The following is an 18,123-nucleotide window of genomic DNA, read 5'->3' as shown; positions in this document are numbered from 1 at the left end:
AATGCATACAACGTGGGCTGCGTTTCACAAAAGCATCGTAAGCCTAAGTTGATCGTAGAACAATCGCCACCAATAGTCTCTATGATCAACTTAGGCTTACAATGCTTTTGGGAAACACAGCCCTGTTTAGTTCCCCATTAAGTAAATACAAACTCACCTGCTTCTGGAGATGCCGCTTCAACAATAGAAAAGTCATTATCACCGTCTTCTATACCTTGGTGTTCTTCATCTATTTGCTGGGCCGGATCATCTTGTAAAAACATAAAAGGATAATGTCACCGTCTGACAAAATGTAGCCAAACTGATGCAATGTTGCATCAGGTACCTTCGTCAACACTTAACGTGAAAAGGCTTAGCCTAACATGGCTCTGTGTTCCAAAACTATAGTCAATGATAATCAAATTTATATCTATATATATGTGTGTGTGTGTGTGTGTAATGTAAGGTTTGCACCATAGCTGCCCTAAACTAACAGTGTTGGCGATATATATTTTTAATATATATTTTTAAGTTTCCTTAATCCACACCAGGACAAAGTAGTGTTTCTAAAGCTTAAATATAATAATTAAATTTTACAAACAAATTTGGGATTTAGTGGATTCAAAGACCGCACAAAATGTTATATGAAAAGCAAGTCTTTGGGAACAACTAGAAACTATTTGGAAGTCAATAACAACAGAGGCTGTGGAAAAGTACATAAAAATGCCAGGAAGAATGCAAACTGTTATCAAGACCGGAGTAGGCCATACAAAACATGAAGATTTTTGGTTATTTTATGTGATTAAAAAAATATTTGTTTTTGTTTTTGTCAGACTGAAAAAATACATTCTTTTTATTTTGACAGGTGCCGGAGGCATAATAATAAATTTGACATGCACTGTATAGAGGGCAGTTTTACCTTATTAATACCTGTGTATCTGCGTTTTTCAAATACTTAAATTTAACCAATTACTTTATTCAATCACAATTCTACAAACTGTTACTGACACCATCAACTAAAACTATTTTTAAACTGCAAAGGTGGAACATAAGCTGCATCTGACATGGCATTTATGTTTATTTACACATACTGTTTAATGATGCTCATGTACATTTACATTGCATAAGATACATAGGCCTAGCCTGTAAAAAAAAATTCAGTCATTATATTATATAAGTCAATATAGAGGTAAAGCTGCAATATTAAGACAAAATCATTATGGTTGATTATTGCTCTTGAAATTTTAATGATGATTATTCATTTATTGGTGGAGGAAAAAACATATTCTGACTACAGAAAAAAACAAAGCTAAGAACCGTAATGAAATTGTTTAGGCCTATTGCTTTTTTGGATTAGAAATAAAGACAACATTGAAATATAGTACTAGTAGTAGCACTAGTATGGAAAACAAAAGGGTTATTGAAACTGGGAATATATTAGAACGCAATCAAAAAACATTGAAGCAGTCCATGACTTCAGTCTAACGCGAGTTACGCAAAATGAATCTCTTACTTGCATATTTTCTGTATTTTCTGTTGTTTATGATAGGCTAATAAGAGAGAATTCAGAATTTAATCAGTAAGCGCATGAAACCCTCATGACGCGTGACGAAATGTCTCTGATTGGACATTGCGTTCATCAGAAACATGTTTGATTGGTTATAATGTTCAACACCGCAAACTAAGTGTAAAATAAATCATCATCATAGTGGTACTACTAGCTAACATTAGGTCATAAGAAGAGCAGGCATGTTAAGTTACCTTTGTCCAAGAGGTCCATGGTATCAGGTGCGCTGCGTTGAAGGCAGTTCCTCTTCAGGGAAACCCCTTTCCTTCGTGGCATACTGTCGTGTGGATGTATACTATCGTGTGGATGTAACGTTAGGTAAGAAAGAAGATTTCAATACAAATGGGGAGGCTAACGTTAACTGTTTGCTGTCGAAATACTCCTCCTGAGTCCTGATAGGGATCAAGTTGGCGGTTCAGAATGCAACAGACCAATCAAAACTATCTTACGTCATGGGACAGACAACTGTCACGTTTCACGTAGGCAGCCATTTACCAGCACGGCGCCAAAGATTTCAAACCGGACAGTAAATAAATCTATCTAGATGGCTATGTGTTCAAGGCAATTAAATAAGTTAATACGTCTATGCAGTAGTGGAACACATAGAAAAAAAAAATCAAATGGCTACAGAAGAAAGGCTTGCTGTGCAAGGCACCAAGTTGTCGCCGCTGTGGAAAAAACATGCGAATTACAACACACAGTGGACGTGATGGTTATATATGGTATGTGACTGTAGGCACCCAGTTTAATTCGTTATTTGGATAGTCTAGTAAACGTTAACATAATTTTAGACAACTTGCTTCTTAGATTTACTAATATTTTGCACTGTTTTCTTAGGACATGACGAAGAAACACGCATCGCAGAATAACACTCTCCATTCGAAATGAATCACTGTTTAATAACTCGAGGGTTCCTCTGGTTAAGTGGATGGAGTACATTTACAGGTAACGTATAGTAGCCAGGCACTGGTTAAACTTTATTTTACGTGTCATTGTTACAGTGCAATTATATATGTAAGTACTGAGTAATATTAATTAAGTGCATGCACTTACTATAGAGTTAGGGTAGGATTAGGGTTTGGTTGGTTAGTTGCATGTAATTATGCATAATTAACTGTTAATACTAGATTAATAGAGCACAGCGCCGCCTTCTCAACGCTGTCCAGTGTCCACAGAAATCAGTTGCTGGTTTGAGTTTTCGGTAACACTTTATTTTACAGTGTTATAGGGTAATTACTTAATTACTTAGTAACTTAGTAGACGTTGTAATAACATGTAACAAAGTGTAATTAACATGTAACTAAGTTATGGAACAGCCTGTACTTACAGATTGTAATTATTCACATGTAATAGGCAGCTACTGTTACACATATGTAATAAGCCGAGATGGATAAGGTTTATAGATACACATGAAGTACACTTAAGTACAATCTTGATAGACTTTATTTTACGTAGCTTATCCATGTGTAATATTATGTAATTGCAATGTAATTAGGAAGGTACTGCATGTGAAGCTGTGAACTAGTGTGTTTAAATCAAACTAAGGCACAGATGTATAAGGTATGTATACACAAAGTACACTTAAGTACAATCTTGATACACTTTATTTTACATAGCTTATACCTGTGTAACATTCTGTAATTTTAATGTAATTAAGAAGCTACTGCATGTATTTAAGCTGTAAACTAGTGGGTTAATGAAGATGGATAATGTATGTACACTCTTAAAACAAATGTGTTGAAAACAACACAACATGTGTCGTTTTCAACACATGCTCTGAGTGTGCTCAGGGACAACACATATTGTGTTAAAATACAACACAGAATATGTGTTGTGAAAACACACAGACAAATGTGTTACTTTAGTTAACACATTAATGTGTCTTTTTTGTATACATCTAACACAACTATGTGTTATAGATTTATTTTATTATAAAACATTATTGAAAAAGCTAGATCACAATACAATATGTAGTTATCATGAAATCACACTGAAGCATTGAATACGGTTCACATAATGTGTTTATTTTGCATTTTTTTCTGGTTTTAACATGGAATTCATACGGTAAAAAATACTGTTGATAAAAAAATAAGCATTTCAAAACATTAATCATATAAAACATTCATGAAACACTTTAAATAACAACAGATCAAATATTATAAAACTCATGTTAGACTACAGATTAATGTTAGGTTTTGGCTATCAGAGAGTGCATGTACTTCCCTTAAATGCCAAATCAACTGTTTTGTTTGGACAAAAATATTTTGCAAGCACTTGGGACATGTATACATGGTCTGTTTCAATTAGGCACGAGACTGTAATTTAGCAATCAATTCCATAACCTTTGATCGTTTGCAAGTGGACTGGGACAAAGGAAGGTCATATACGTACTCAAAATGAGAAAACTGAAGACAGTTGGCATGGATATTGAAGATTACACAGCCAGTAGAATTTGAAAAGTTTGTCAACAGCACAAGTGAGGTTTTCAACATCAAGTGGAAAAGCAAAAGAATCATTCTTTGCCACAATTACATACTGGGCTTCATGTCCTGGAGAGCCGATGGAAACGAGCTGCGGCTGTGTTGACTTTAGAGACCCGTTCATGCCTTCTTAAAGCAAAGACGTCACAATGGTACCAGCCTATAGAAATGAAACAATGAAAGGCATCAGAAAATGTTGTTGCATGTGAAATTGCAACTTTATAAAAAGCTAACACAATGCATACCGGCACCAGTTCCACCAAGTATGAGATAGCAGAATTGACACAGCATTTACTGCCGGCGACGCTTCTCCCAGATGCCGTGGGTGGAAGAAGATGAACGAGGATCCTTAACATAGTGTAACACAGCTCATCTTGATGTAGTAAAGATTCAGGTCACATGCAAAAGATTAAAAACAAAATTATATTTGAAATGATTACCTTTAAATCATGAATTGAATGATAAAATGTACATGTCATTTTCACAAAAACACAATTTAGAAATGTATGCAAATGCCACAGAAATAAGTATGCTTTTGCAGTTTGTATACGCACTGCCAAGTAATTTCATACTCATAAATTAATAATGTAAAAACATCCTTACATGTCCTTCATTTTCACCAAATGGGACATTAATCCATTAATCTGATCGAGAGAACATGTAAACACTTGATCGGATTGAAAACCGAGACTGAAAGGACTGTGCATGTGCAATGACATTGAAATAGCGTAATGACATTGAAATAGTGTAATGACGTATGACACACGGAACGCGCTGTTCTTCCTGTTGAATAAAGTGTCATCTAAATTAATCATTACGCTATTTCAACGTCATTACGCTATTTCAACATCATTGCACATGTGCAGTCCTTTCAGTTTCGTGTTTTAATCCGATCAAGTGTTGACATGTTCTCTCGATCAGATTACAAAAGGAATAAACTACACCTTTCAATCCAATCGAAATTCCAATCGGATCGAGCTCAATCAGATCGATTAAGGTGTTTACATGAAGGTTTTTAGTCCGATTAAGCAGTCAATTCGATTATAAGGGTCCATGTAAACACAGCTAATGTTATTTGATGTTATTAATAACTTATGAGTGCAAAGCTGTTAAACAGTTATATACTTACAATCCATGCTTTTCTACAAGGTCACTCACAGCCACTTTAACAAGTAACTTTCTCAAAGAAATTGACAGTGTCTTCATGTTCTCTCAAGATTGTAGGGGCCTTTTCCTCGAGCAGTGTCAGCAGACCAGTTGTGGTGACATTTGTGGTGACAGTCTGGCTTACTTCTGTTGAATGAAACTATAAAAAAAAAAAAAAAATTACAATTGAAATGTTTACTTTGAAAATTATAAATAGGAAGAGTGAAAACATGACTCACCAGTAATGACTCAACTCTTCCATCTAATGGATCCTGTGTGATACTAGCAGTATAATATATTTGGAATTTATCAAGCTCCTTCACTTCTGAATTAACATCGATGTCAATAAATTCTTGAAAATCTGTGTCAAATCTCAGTATTCGATCAATAGATACTTGTTGAGAGAGCTCCGTTTTGGCGGAGTTAATCAGTTCTCCAACACTTCCAACTGTGAATAGTTTTCTCCATGTTTCCTTCCCGTCTATGAAGACAGTCGCGAGAACTCTGTGTAAAATTGTTAGAGTAAACGTGATTTGACCCTCGTCTTCCATTACCTAGATAAAAGATAAAATAACACCATATTATAATGCTGTAATCATACAAGAGTCATAATTTAATAATGAGAAAATGTAAACGTTAACTGTATCGCGTTATCAATACATTTAAATAGCCTAGTCAGTGACAAGCAAGGTAACTTAGCACAAAGTGGCGCGCTTTTTAAACCACTAACACAACTAACGACTAACGTTATGCAGTGGTTAAAAGGACGTTTTTGGTAAAATGACTGTTAGAGACTAGTAAAATGAGTTCAAACTTAAGGTGCCATGTATATTAACCTTTAACGTTACGACTTTTTAAAAACAATTATTAGCAGTCATACCCAATAAATAAACAGCTTTGCAAAGCGTGAGAGCTCGCTTGCCTTGACGCTAGTTAACACACAAAACATATTCGGCTACGGAACATGAAAACGGTTAAAACAAACAAATTATGTTTCCTGGACAATTAACACAACTCTTTCTCATGCTATGTGGAGAAATATTTATTATTTTACACGTTTAATTATATTCACTCACCTGAGGCAGACAGACGCATTTCTGAATTCTGACGGCTGGCTAGGCGTCGGTTGGAAAAGAACGCCACCGCGCATGCGCAGCAAAAAAATCTCCGTAGTCCTAACAGTTGTTTCCCCCCAGAGTTAAAATGCTTTATTTACATTTTCAACATGATAAATAAATCCAATCATTAAAGTTGACATCGCCTGTTGAGTATTTGCAACAGAATATATGCCTTTTATATAAACATGTACTACTAAATGTGTTTAACACAGTAATTGTGTAAACAGTTGAGCACAATATTTACACATCATGTGTCTGTAATAACACAAAATGTGTTACAAATCCTTTTACACATATTTTGTGTTCATTTTTAACACATCAATTTTAAGAGTGTAGATTTACATGAAGTGCAATTAATCTTGATACACTTTATTTTATGTTACATGATATGTGTAATGCTACAGAACGTACAAAATTACCATGTGTAACTGCAGGCTTTTCCCGACCGTAGTAGCCTAAGTACTTGTGTTACATTGTGTAGAACTAAGTACTTTCTTATATAATTACACTGTACCAAGTCTGTAACACGCATGTAACCGACTTATTACATATGTGTAACAGTAGCTGCCTATTACATTTGCGTAATTACAATCTGTAAGTACAGGCTGTTCCATAACTTAGTTACATGTTAATTACATTTTGTTACATGTTATTACAACGTCTACTACTAAGTAATTAAGTAATTACTCCATTCACTTGTAGCTATGTTACACACTACATGAAAGGTAATTTTCAAAAATCCATAAATTTAAATTACTATTTATTTCTAATCATCTTTTTTGTACTTCATTAAATTTTGGTTATTGTTTATAATTAATTAAAATTATTTTCTTAAAAGGTTTTCACAGGGTCTACATCTAAGACAAATTGATTTGATGGAAGACTGTGTTGCCAAAACATCAACAACATTGTCCAGAATGAACAAATTGCTCAGGAAGGTATAGCTTAAATTTAATGACTCTTCAGTACTACATTGCTCAGCTAATTGAACTGTAATTAATTTTGTTTGTACTAATATCCACATATTTTTTTTACAGGTTTGCATTAATGCATTGAGTAAACTGAAAAGAAAAACAGGTCTTAGAGTTGGTGGGAAGTCAAGACAGAAGTTTGTGGCCATAGATGAGTCTAAGTTCGCTCACAAGAGAAAGGTACATCTGACATGAGAAATACAAAATGATTTAATGATTTGCCAATAGCTGAACAATAAGTTCTCCTCAGAGGTGTAAAGTATCTGAGTAAATGTAATTAGTTTCTTTACTTAAGTATAATTTGTAGTTGTACTGAGTATCAAATATTAGCAACTTTTACTCTCTATTTGACATTTTTTAACAAGTAAATGTAATTTTTACTCCAATACATTTGTGATAAGTAATGCATAACATTTTGCATGGCGCCTAATTTTTTCTGCAGCAGTTTATTTCTGCTATAAAGAAGTGATATCGCCATCTATATTCATGTGTGCTGAGGAATGGGTTGAATGACCCCCAAATGGTCATGGGGAGATCAGAATCCAAGTGTATGTTTTATCAAACACAATCCAGGTTTAACTGCTGTTAACATTTGTTATGTTTCTTGTGTTTATGCATTTTCAGTTTAATCGTGGCCGCTGTCGTACTACTTGGCAGAGAAAAGAAGGCTGGGTGTTTGGGATGATGGAGGTTAAAGGAGCTCGCCGCCTACCAGTCTTAAAGATGGTAAAGGATCGTTCCAGGACCACATTGATGCCCATCATCAAAAGGCACATCAGAAGGGGGTCAGCTGTTTACAGTGACAATTGGAGGGCATATCTGAATGCGCTACAACCACAAGGATACAAACACCTAACTGTAAACCACAGTAAAAATTTCGTTGATCCCAAAACTGGCTGCCACACACAACATATTGAACGGGCCTGGCTAGCCATCAAGGCACAGGTATCAAGATTCAGGGGTAACAAAACTAAAAAACTATTAAAAGAACACTTGAAATTCATCCAGTGGCACTACTGGCTGGGAAGAAGAAATAGGAAAGGTGCTTTGGCACAGTTGATCCATGATATTAGAAAAGCATACAGGTTTAGATTTAATTAAAGTTATATCAGCTGAAAATGCATGATTTTTTTTATTTTCTAGATTATTATTATTTATTTTTTTACTTTGCTGTGACCTTTTTTCAGATTCATAAATTTGTCTGTGCCATGCAAACCATTTCTGCCTTGTATCTTAGGAGTATTTGCAAAACAAGGTTACATAGTGGATAATAAACTCTGAAATACTGTATGAATGTGATAGTTATGCTTTGATAGATTCTGAGATATTACTGCATAGCACTTTTAAAGATTTACCATTTATTTCCTTTATTTTTTCCCCTTAATTTTCAATTTTTTGATGTGACATTCTGGTGACAATTTGCCTTTACAGTAAATTACAGTATTCTGTTCTTTTGTAGTATACACAGTGTAACTGGGATTGCTTGCTACATTTTAAATGCCACAATAAATTGAGTATTTAGAAATTAGGTTTGGGTTAATATTATAATGTTAATATACATATACATAAATGTACATATACAGTAAATTGTGGTTGGTATCAAGTATTTCACACTTTATATTAAGTTTCTGAGGAGTTACCATGTAAGTACTCTGTAAATACAGTGTTTTACAGTAGTTTGGGTTTTGCATATTACACAGTAAGGACCGACCGTTTTACACTTTATATTAAGTGGACAGTTCCTGAGGAGTTACCATGTAAGTACACTGTAAATACAGTGTTGCACAGAAGTTTGGGTTTTGCATATTAAACAGTAGGTTATGACCGTTTTACACTTTATATTAAGTGGACAGTTCCTGAGGAGTTACCATGTAAGTACACTGTAAATACAGTGTTTTACAGAAGTTTGGGTTTTACATATTACCCAGTAAGGACCGACCGTTTTACACTTTACATTACGTGGACAGTTCCTGAGGAGTTACCATGTAAGTACACTGTAAATACAGTGTTGCACAGAGGTTTGGGTTTTGCATTTTACACAGTAGGTTATGACCGTTTTACACTTTATATTAAGTAGACAGTTCCTGAGGAGTTACCATGTAAGTACAGTGTAAATACAGTGTTGCACAGAAGTTTGGGTTTTATTATACAGTAAGGACCGACCGTTTTACACTTTACATTAAGTAGACAGTTCCTGAGGAGTTACCATGTAAGTACAGTGTAAATACAGTGTTGCACAGAAGTTTGGGTTTTATTATACAGTAAGGACCAACCGTTTTACACTTTATATTAAGTAGACAGTTCCTGAGGAGTTACCATGTAAGTACACTGTTAATACAGTGTTTTTAAATAATACAGTAAGGATGACCTTTTTAGACTTTATATTGTTTACCGTTGCTGAGGTGAGGAGTTACCATGTAAGTACACTGTAATTCAACATTAGTCCTGCCAGTCATAAATACATGGTATAAACATAGGAATCATCCTGGTATACATATAGTTTCAGTGTATTCCAAACTGTTACTGCAGTATTGGATTCCATGTGGAATTTGAACAACTTGATTAAATACATATTGTTGTTACAAAATATAGTTACATAATTCCTGTTACACGTGTACTTACTGAAGTGAAAAAAGTGTTGTTACCAATGTACTGTTACACATTTGTACTTACGCATACCATTCCGTGAGTTGTTACATATGTGTAGGTACACAAATATTACAGCTGTAGATACTATGTACCAGTGTGTACTTACGCTGTAGTTACATACTATGTACACATGTAGTTACCATGTAGGTTCACAGGTATTAGGGCCACTTAATATAAAGTGGGACCGTCTAATTATTTCTGGCATCAAAGATCTCTGCGAAGTTATTTTTCAGAAAGATTGAAAACAACTCACCCGCAGATGTTGTACTTACTCTATAACTACGTGAAACAAGGGGTTAACATGTGCCACTTTAATTTACAGCCCGCAGATGTTGTACTTACTCTATAACTACGTGAAACAAGGGGGTAACATGTGCCACTTTAATTTACAGCCCGCAGATGTTGTACTTACTCTATAACTACGTGAAACAAGGGGGTAACATGTGCCACTTTAATTTACAGCCCGCAGATGTTGTACTTACTCTATAACTACTTGAAACAAGGGGGTAACATGTGCCACTTTAATTTACAGCCCGCAGATGTTGTACTTACTCTATAACTTCGTAAAACAAGGTGGTAACATGTCCCACTTTAATTTACAGCCCGCAGATGTTGTACTTACTCTATAACTACGTGAAACAAGGGGGTAACATGTGCCACTTTAATTTACAGCCCGCAGATGTTGTACTTACTCTGTAACTACTTGAAACAAGGGGGTAACATGTGCCACTTTAATTTACAGCCCGCATATGTTGTACTTACTCTATAACTTCGTAAAACAAGGTGGTAACATGTCCCACTTTAATTTACACCCCATAGATGTTGTACTTACTCTATAACTACGTGAAACAAGGGGGTAACATGTGCCACTTTAATTTACAGCCCGCAGATGTTGTACTTACTCTGTAACTACTTGAAACAAGGGGGTAACATGTGCCACTTCAATTTACAGCCCGCAGATGTTGTACTTACTCTATAACTACTTGAAACAAGGGGGTAACATGTGCCACTTTAATTTACAGCCCGCAGATGTTGTACTTACTCTATAACTACGTGAAACAAGGGGGTAACATGTGCCACTTTAATTTACAGCCCGCAGATGTTGTACTTACTCTATAACTTCGTGAAACAAGGGGGTAACATGTCCCACTTTAATTTACACCCCTTAGATGTTGTACTTACTCTATAACTACGTGAAACAAGGGGGTAACATGTGCCACTTTAATTTACAGCCCGCAGATGTTGTACTTACTCTATAACTACTTGAAACAAGGGGGTAACATGTGCCACTTTAATTTATAGGTACGTGAAACAAGGGGGTAAAAAGTTTGACTTGCACAGTAACAACACTAAACAATGGTATATTTACACAGTAACTAACTACAGAAAATAGTTCTAATTTTGCTTGCCTTGTTTTCACTTTACACTAAGTGGACAGTTCCTGAGGAGTTACCATGTAAGTACACTGTTAATACAGTGTTTTAAATAATACAGTAAGGATGACCTTTTTAGACTTTATATTGTTTACCGTTGCTGAGGTGAGGAGTTACCATGTAAGTACACTGTAATTCAACATTAGTCCTGCCAGTCATAAATACATGGTATAAACATAGGAATCATCCTGGTATACATATAGTTTCAGTGTATTCCAAACTGTAACTGCAGTATTGGATTCCATGTGGAATTTGAACAACTTGATTAAATACATATTGTTGTTACAAAATGTAGTTACATAATTCCTGTTACACGTGTACTTACTGAAGTGAAAAAAGTGTTGTTACCAATGTACTGTTACACATTTGTACTTACGCATACCATTCCGTGAGTTGTTACATATGTGTATGTACACAAATATTACAGCTGTAGATACTATGTACCAGTGTGTACTTACGCTGTAGTTACATACTATGTACACATGTAGTTACCATGTAGGTTCACAGGTATTAGGGCCACTTAATATAAAGTGGGACCGTCTAATTATTTCTGGCATCAAAGATCTCTGCGAAGTTATTTTTCAGAAAGATTGAAAACCACTTCACCTGCAGATGTTGTGCTTACTCTATAACTATGTGAAACAAGGGGGTAACATGTGCCACTTTAATTTACAGCCCGCAGATGTTGTACTTACTCTATAACTACTTGAAACAAGGGGGTAACATGTGCCACTTTAATTTACACCCCGCAGATGTTGTACTTACTCTATAACTACGTGAAACAAGGGGGTAACAAGTGTAAAAGTGTACAATCCTAAAGTAGGCTATTTTAAAGTCGATTTTAGCCACTTCTTTTATCGTGTCATTTTGTAATTATATAGCGTAATATGTTATATTAAATTAATTATTATAACCACGTCCATGGGGCTGCTTTGACAGGGTCAACCACACACACCCACACTACTCTTAAAATGTTACTGTTATTAAACTGCACATATCTGTCTATATTGTTCATACTGCATACCCATGTGTTCTGCTCATAATGCTACTGTTAATACACTTCACATATCCTTACTGTAAACCATACCACTAGGTTAACAGTATACTACTGTCTACACTGCACAATGTCATTTACTATTTACTGTATATACTACACTACATGTCTATTAATGTCTATACTGTACTTTTTTTTGCACTTCTGGTTAGACACTAACTGCATTGAATTGTTTCTGTACTTGTACTCTGCACATTGACATTAAAGATAAATCGAATTTAATCTATGGGTGTCTTTACACCTCCCTTATCAATATTAATATACTAATGACAAAAGGCACATACCCAACCTCAAAAGAATTGAACAATCTTTAACTGTTTCATGTTTACAACATGTTGAGAGGTTTAATCCAGCATCACCCCTACTGGATTAAGCCTCTCAAGCCTTAAGCTAAATTATTTAAAAAAATATCATTACCCCTCTTGGATAAATGAACTTCGTCCCTAAGAAACATTTGAGGCTTGTTAAATACAATTTTAGGGTGATGCACGATACCACCCTGCATTCCCAAGACAAAGGTAGCCATGACACTGTTCACCCATTTACGGGATTTGTCAATTTTCCCCGGAAGGCCCGATCTCCACCGACGTCTCTCGGTGATGTCAGACAACATGATGGACATCTGAGGGTAACGCCGATGAAGATGTTGCAGATCCTGCTTCATTGCTGCGACGAGATCGATGCTCTTCCTGCATCCCAAGTCGTTCCCGAATCAGCAGGACATCCGGGGCTGCTCTTCCTCTGAGGGACCGGTAGAAGAAAGGAAGGAGTCCGTGCCATCGAAGTCCACCCCAGCCAAACCAGTGAACCTTGGCTGCTAGGCCAAGATTGGCCCCGATGGTCTCTCTGGCCCTCTCTTCCCCACGAGGAATGTAGCTACTTCCCATGATCCAAATCACTGGATCTGTTAATAGCATACAGCAATCACAATCAAAACACTGTTTTGTCAGTATCAGTAAACAGATTTTAACACACACAAGTAACTTGTCTCGGGCCATTTATTTCTTTCTATCCAAACAAAACAGAAAAAAATGTCTATGCAGATATACAATAAAACACAAATTCATTGATTTTATCTGTTTATTGATATAATAACATGACAATATAGGTATTACAAAAGGTTCATTTATTATTTTATTCCTCTTAAAGTCAATGTGTTGCTTTCCATATTTGATACTATATTTGTAAAATATGCTATAGCTACATGATTTACCTTTGTTGTCAGCCATGGTGTTTGGTTAAGTTCTTAAGTGCTGAGTTTGTATTTGAACCTATGAGGAAAGAAAAATGAAAAGGGCAACCATTATAGATGTTATTGTCCATCTATTATTTAACTTACATTTTATTTAACTGGCCAAAACAGACGCTTTTGTACAAAGCGATTTACTGAATAACCTTTTTATATGACTAATTCGGCCACTTCTCTTGCGATAGATCTTTTATTGTCTCTGTGTAGATAACAGTTAACGCCATTTTGCGTCCATTAACACTATACAACCTCATGTGCATCAAGCAATCATGTTAATTATATGCCCAGCAAGCATGCTATCTTTACCAATGCCAATTTCACTGTGCAAATTATATTTAAAACATTCGCTTCTTGGGCGGTTAAATAAATATGACTCATTTAACTTACATTCGACTTAGATTAGCTGTTTAAGTTAAATTACTAATCTTAACTATCATTTAGTTAGCAATAATTAGCCTTTGCCTAGTATCTCCTTACATATACATATTGGGTATGAATTAATAAGTTCTTGAATACCATTTTACATAACTTATTAATATAAAGCATTAACGTAATATGGCGTACTGACGTTAAATTTTAAATAAATAAATATTAAGCAAAATGACAAAATAATTAATCAGAATACTTACCAAAAGTTGCTGCAGGTCGCGTCTCTGTGCACGATTAACGTTGGGTGACTGTCTATGGGTGATTCAGATTTTTCTTGGCACAGCTACTAGAAGATTTACAACTGTCAGTCAGGTTACTCACGTGACATCTACGTCATCAAGCTCAGTTTGAGCCTGCGCAGAACGCTTGGCTATCAGGAAGTGAGTGCCCATCTTGGGTTTCAACTCTTTCCGTTGAAATCAACGGGGTCGCTGTGTCCATTTCTTTTACTGTCTACGCATGTGACCTGTGTTCTCCGCCATCTTTAAATTATTTATGTTCATTTTTTTTCTCTTCTGACGCCACCAGATGGCAGTTTAAGTGTTCTCGTTTGTGGAAAAACATGTTCCAGTTACACAGAATTAAGTATTATGCTCCACACAACCAGAAATTTGATGTCCACGTATGAAAGTGACACGTGATGGCCAAGTATGGTAACCCATACTTGGAATTTGACCTCTGCATTTAACCCATCCAAGTAAGTGCACACACATTAGGAGCAGAGTAGTGAGTAATGAACACACACACACTGCAAACGTGGATACACACACCCGGAGCAGCGGGCAGCCTTGAGTGGCGCCCGGGGAGCGATTGGGAGTTAGGTGCCTCGCTCAAGGAAACCTCAGTCATATTCCTGCAGATACTGGAATCGAACCAGCAACCTTTGGGTCACCAGTCCAACTCTGTTACCATTAGGCCATGACTGCCCCAGATCTGACGAGGATAAAAAGTGGTCACAGTAAAATACCAAATTTCAGTCTGATTCTCAAATATGTCAAAGAGATTTGTATAATGAACATATTTAGATGTCCCTTTGTACATTAAAGATTGTATTTATTTAATTCCATTACAAAACGTTTTTAAACTACATTACCCATTAGCCTATATCATTGTGTCGATGCGACGGGCGCTGTAAATTGTAGTTCATTGAAGTGTGTAGTTACACTACAGGGTTAGGGTTAGGATCTTGCTAAACGTGTAATATCTTACAATATAGCAATACCTCATTGTTAACTGATAGTATTACTGACGTCATAACGACAGCAAAACGTAGTTTGCGTTATTGAGCGCTTTTTATTCTGACCTAAACGTTAGTCCAACCACAGCTTGTCCTGCTGGCGTAATGGAAACGTCAAAGCTACGTCACACTCGTCCATATCCACCTTATTCTGCTCTAAACAATAGGCGCCGCCATGACGACGACTCCGGTTGCCTACTTCCGGTTCGTACTGTATTAGCAGTGAGAGAATGAGTTCAGGCTCTACATGTGCTGCTGTTGGTTGTTTTAACAATTCAAAGAAGATAAAAAACTTTTTAGAAACTGGGTGCTTGGAGCATAAGATAAAAAGGAGAGAATGCCTATGTCCGGTTCGTATCAGCTACATTCAATACCAGAGAGTAGACGTTTTTGGTTAGCTGCGCTAAAACTGAAGCATCCAACAAAAAAGGGTGTAATACGTTACCAGTAGGGAAGGGCATTTCAATGCAAAAATAATATTCGAAGATCGCTGGGTATTATGCAATATTTGAGAATCGCACCCCTCCATCACATCACGCACACATGCATGTAAAGGCTATAGGCTATACACCAGAGCACATGAGCAAAGCGGAGCAGTGTGACGCTTAAATATAAGTTAAATAAAAAACAACTAAACATACGTATTATATTAAAGTTTCACAATATAATGTTTTTTTTTAATTTATTTCATCTATGTTGATTATATGAAAAGGGAACCGCGTAAGATGAGTCAGATATGATCATAAGATGCCCAATATATCGGAAAACATTTGGAATGGCTCAGACATGATTTTGACCACTTATCAAGTTTTGTTTTGTAGAAAGCCTTTCTTTAAAGTGAATTTCGTTTAGTATAAATTTAATCTTCATTTTTATCAATGTTTTATCAACAAATTGCCTGGAAAAATAAATAAGAAGCACAAATAGTAGATATACAGGATACGGAGGCGCGGCCGCGTGAACTGGAGCGCGTCTTATTAATCAACGAAACTCAGCGTATAAGTTACTTGCCTCACATACATGATAAGTATATCTATAGAAAGCTTGAAATGTGTACTTTTAAACAAAATAATTAAAACGAGAAATGGGCTGCTCTCTGCTTATGTAGCTATAGGTTAATTTGTATGAAGTGTGCATTTCTCTCTATAGGCGCGTTCACTACTGCGAAGATGGCGAGTCAGTATCATCAAATTTATCTTTGCAGTCGACACTTACAGAAAACACTAGTTATTAATGAAAAATTCAAATGTTTAATGCATAATCATTACTTTTGCCGGGGTTTTTTTTGTGGCAAGCTTATGCGTGCGTAACTTCCAACCCAACTTCAGTCGTGCACGGGCAGGGGCAGCCCTACTTATTTCACATATTTTCTAACTAGCACATCACTGCCACGTTCTGAGCAAGCGGTGCTTAATCTTCATAAAGCTTCGAACCGGAAAAGGACAACCGACTTCCGGTTCAAACCCGCAATGAATCATGGGTAAATTCGGTAACCAGGAAAAAGGTGGATATGGTATTTACAGCCTCTTCCGACTTTTGATGTACGCAAATCCAGGATATTTATTTATTTTGTTGTTATTTTTCATTGAAAGAAATACAACGCTTAATTTCCATGATCATCTATGTATAATGTATTATTTTATAATGTAATAATAATATATGTGGGATCTTACGAAAATACAAACTCTTGATAGTTATTCTAGCATTGCAGTATTTGTTTTGAACAGATGTAAATAAATCTCTTAATCAAATTCAAAAGGGACTAACCAAAACCCCTTCAATGGAAACTATAATCTAATCAGTAAATTGATGCCATCATGTTCACCTTGAATGCCCACTACCGTGTAGTTCACCTTAGTTCCCTTTCGTAGTCACTCCGAGTTACGTCGGATGACGACGAATGGGGGTTTCGCCTAGAAAGCCAATCATCTTCGTGTATTACAAAACAAGCCAATGGCGATGAAATGCCATGGGTCTGCGGAATTTGCATAGCGTATCTCCGCCCCACCACGTGGGTACAAAAGGAGGACGCCGGCAACATGCAGGTATGTTTTCGCTTCGGAGCCAAGAGCTTCTCTTCACTCCACAAGCCAAATCCTGAGTTTCAGTGACATCATCTTCTCTTCGAGACAAGCGAACTCTCCGGTGTTGGTGTGACGGCGGTAATCAGCGAGTTTCACATTGCCTGCGATCTGAGCAGTGATCTGCCAGTCTGTGTGTTCTCCCTGGTCGCCTCAGCATCGCTGAGTTTTCTTCTCTAAAAGAGCTGCACGTGGCACGTCTTTTTAAAGATGTCTCGCCCGTGTTCTTCTGGGTGCGGTCGATTCCTGTCCTCCTTTGATGGGCACAATCGGTAAAGCAGCGCTTGTGGATGACTCATGTTCCTTCTGTGGGAACATGGCCATCGCAACACTAAGGTCGAGACTCAATGATCTCACTCGAGAGAGAGTCCCCTCATCCACACCCCGATCTACATCCTCCACGAGAGGTGGTCCTTTGGCTGCTGGACCGGGTGACTTTTGACTGTGACGGTGTGGAACAATCCGACGATGCGTCCTCGGACCACACCTCCCTCTTCAGTCTTGCAACCCGCGAGTGCTGCGGTGAATTTACCGGGTCCATCTACTGATGCTCCGCGTATTTCATTCGGCGCTCCAGAGGAGGACTCGATGTCGATCGCGGCATCACAAGGCGGGCACGAGTCATCGGGAAGTGACGATGCGGCTGCGTTGCCTCCTTCTGGAGTTCCAGCGTTGTCCGTATCAGATCCCGAGATGACGGCCATGCTCTCCCGGGCCGCCGCGAGCATCG

The 18,123-nt window shown here is 36.8% G+C and overlaps 1 long non-coding RNA gene and 1 pseudogene across 1 annotated transcript; one reads left to right on the top strand and one right to left on the bottom strand.

The window, feature by feature from the left end:
- The first annotated feature begins 1,834 nt into the window (after positions 1–1,834).
- On the top strand, positions 1,835–8,362 carry LOC143718444 (uncharacterized; annotated as a pseudogene).
- A 4,464-nt stretch (positions 8,363–12,826) lies between these two features.
- Positions 12,827–14,326, bottom strand: LOC143718392 (uncharacterized). The gene is made up of 3 exons (XR_013196357.1): positions 14,276–14,326; positions 13,611–13,668; positions 12,827–13,301 (listed from the first exon to the last, which is right to left on the bottom strand). It is a non-coding gene; the product is annotated as an uncharacterized LOC143718392 (long non-coding RNA).
- Positions 14,327–18,123: the final 3,797 nt, after the last annotated feature.

This window comes from Siphateles boraxobius, unplaced genomic scaffold (genome assembly GCF_051911475.1).
Source record: "Siphateles boraxobius isolate OS27281-9 unplaced genomic scaffold, OSU_SipBor_1 61, whole genome shotgun sequence".
NCBI classification, from domain to species: Eukaryota; Metazoa; Chordata; class Actinopteri; order Cypriniformes; family Leuciscidae; genus Siphateles; species Siphateles boraxobius.
Note: the sequence above shows the minus strand (reverse complement) of the source record. Positions and strands in the feature narration are given on the sequence as shown.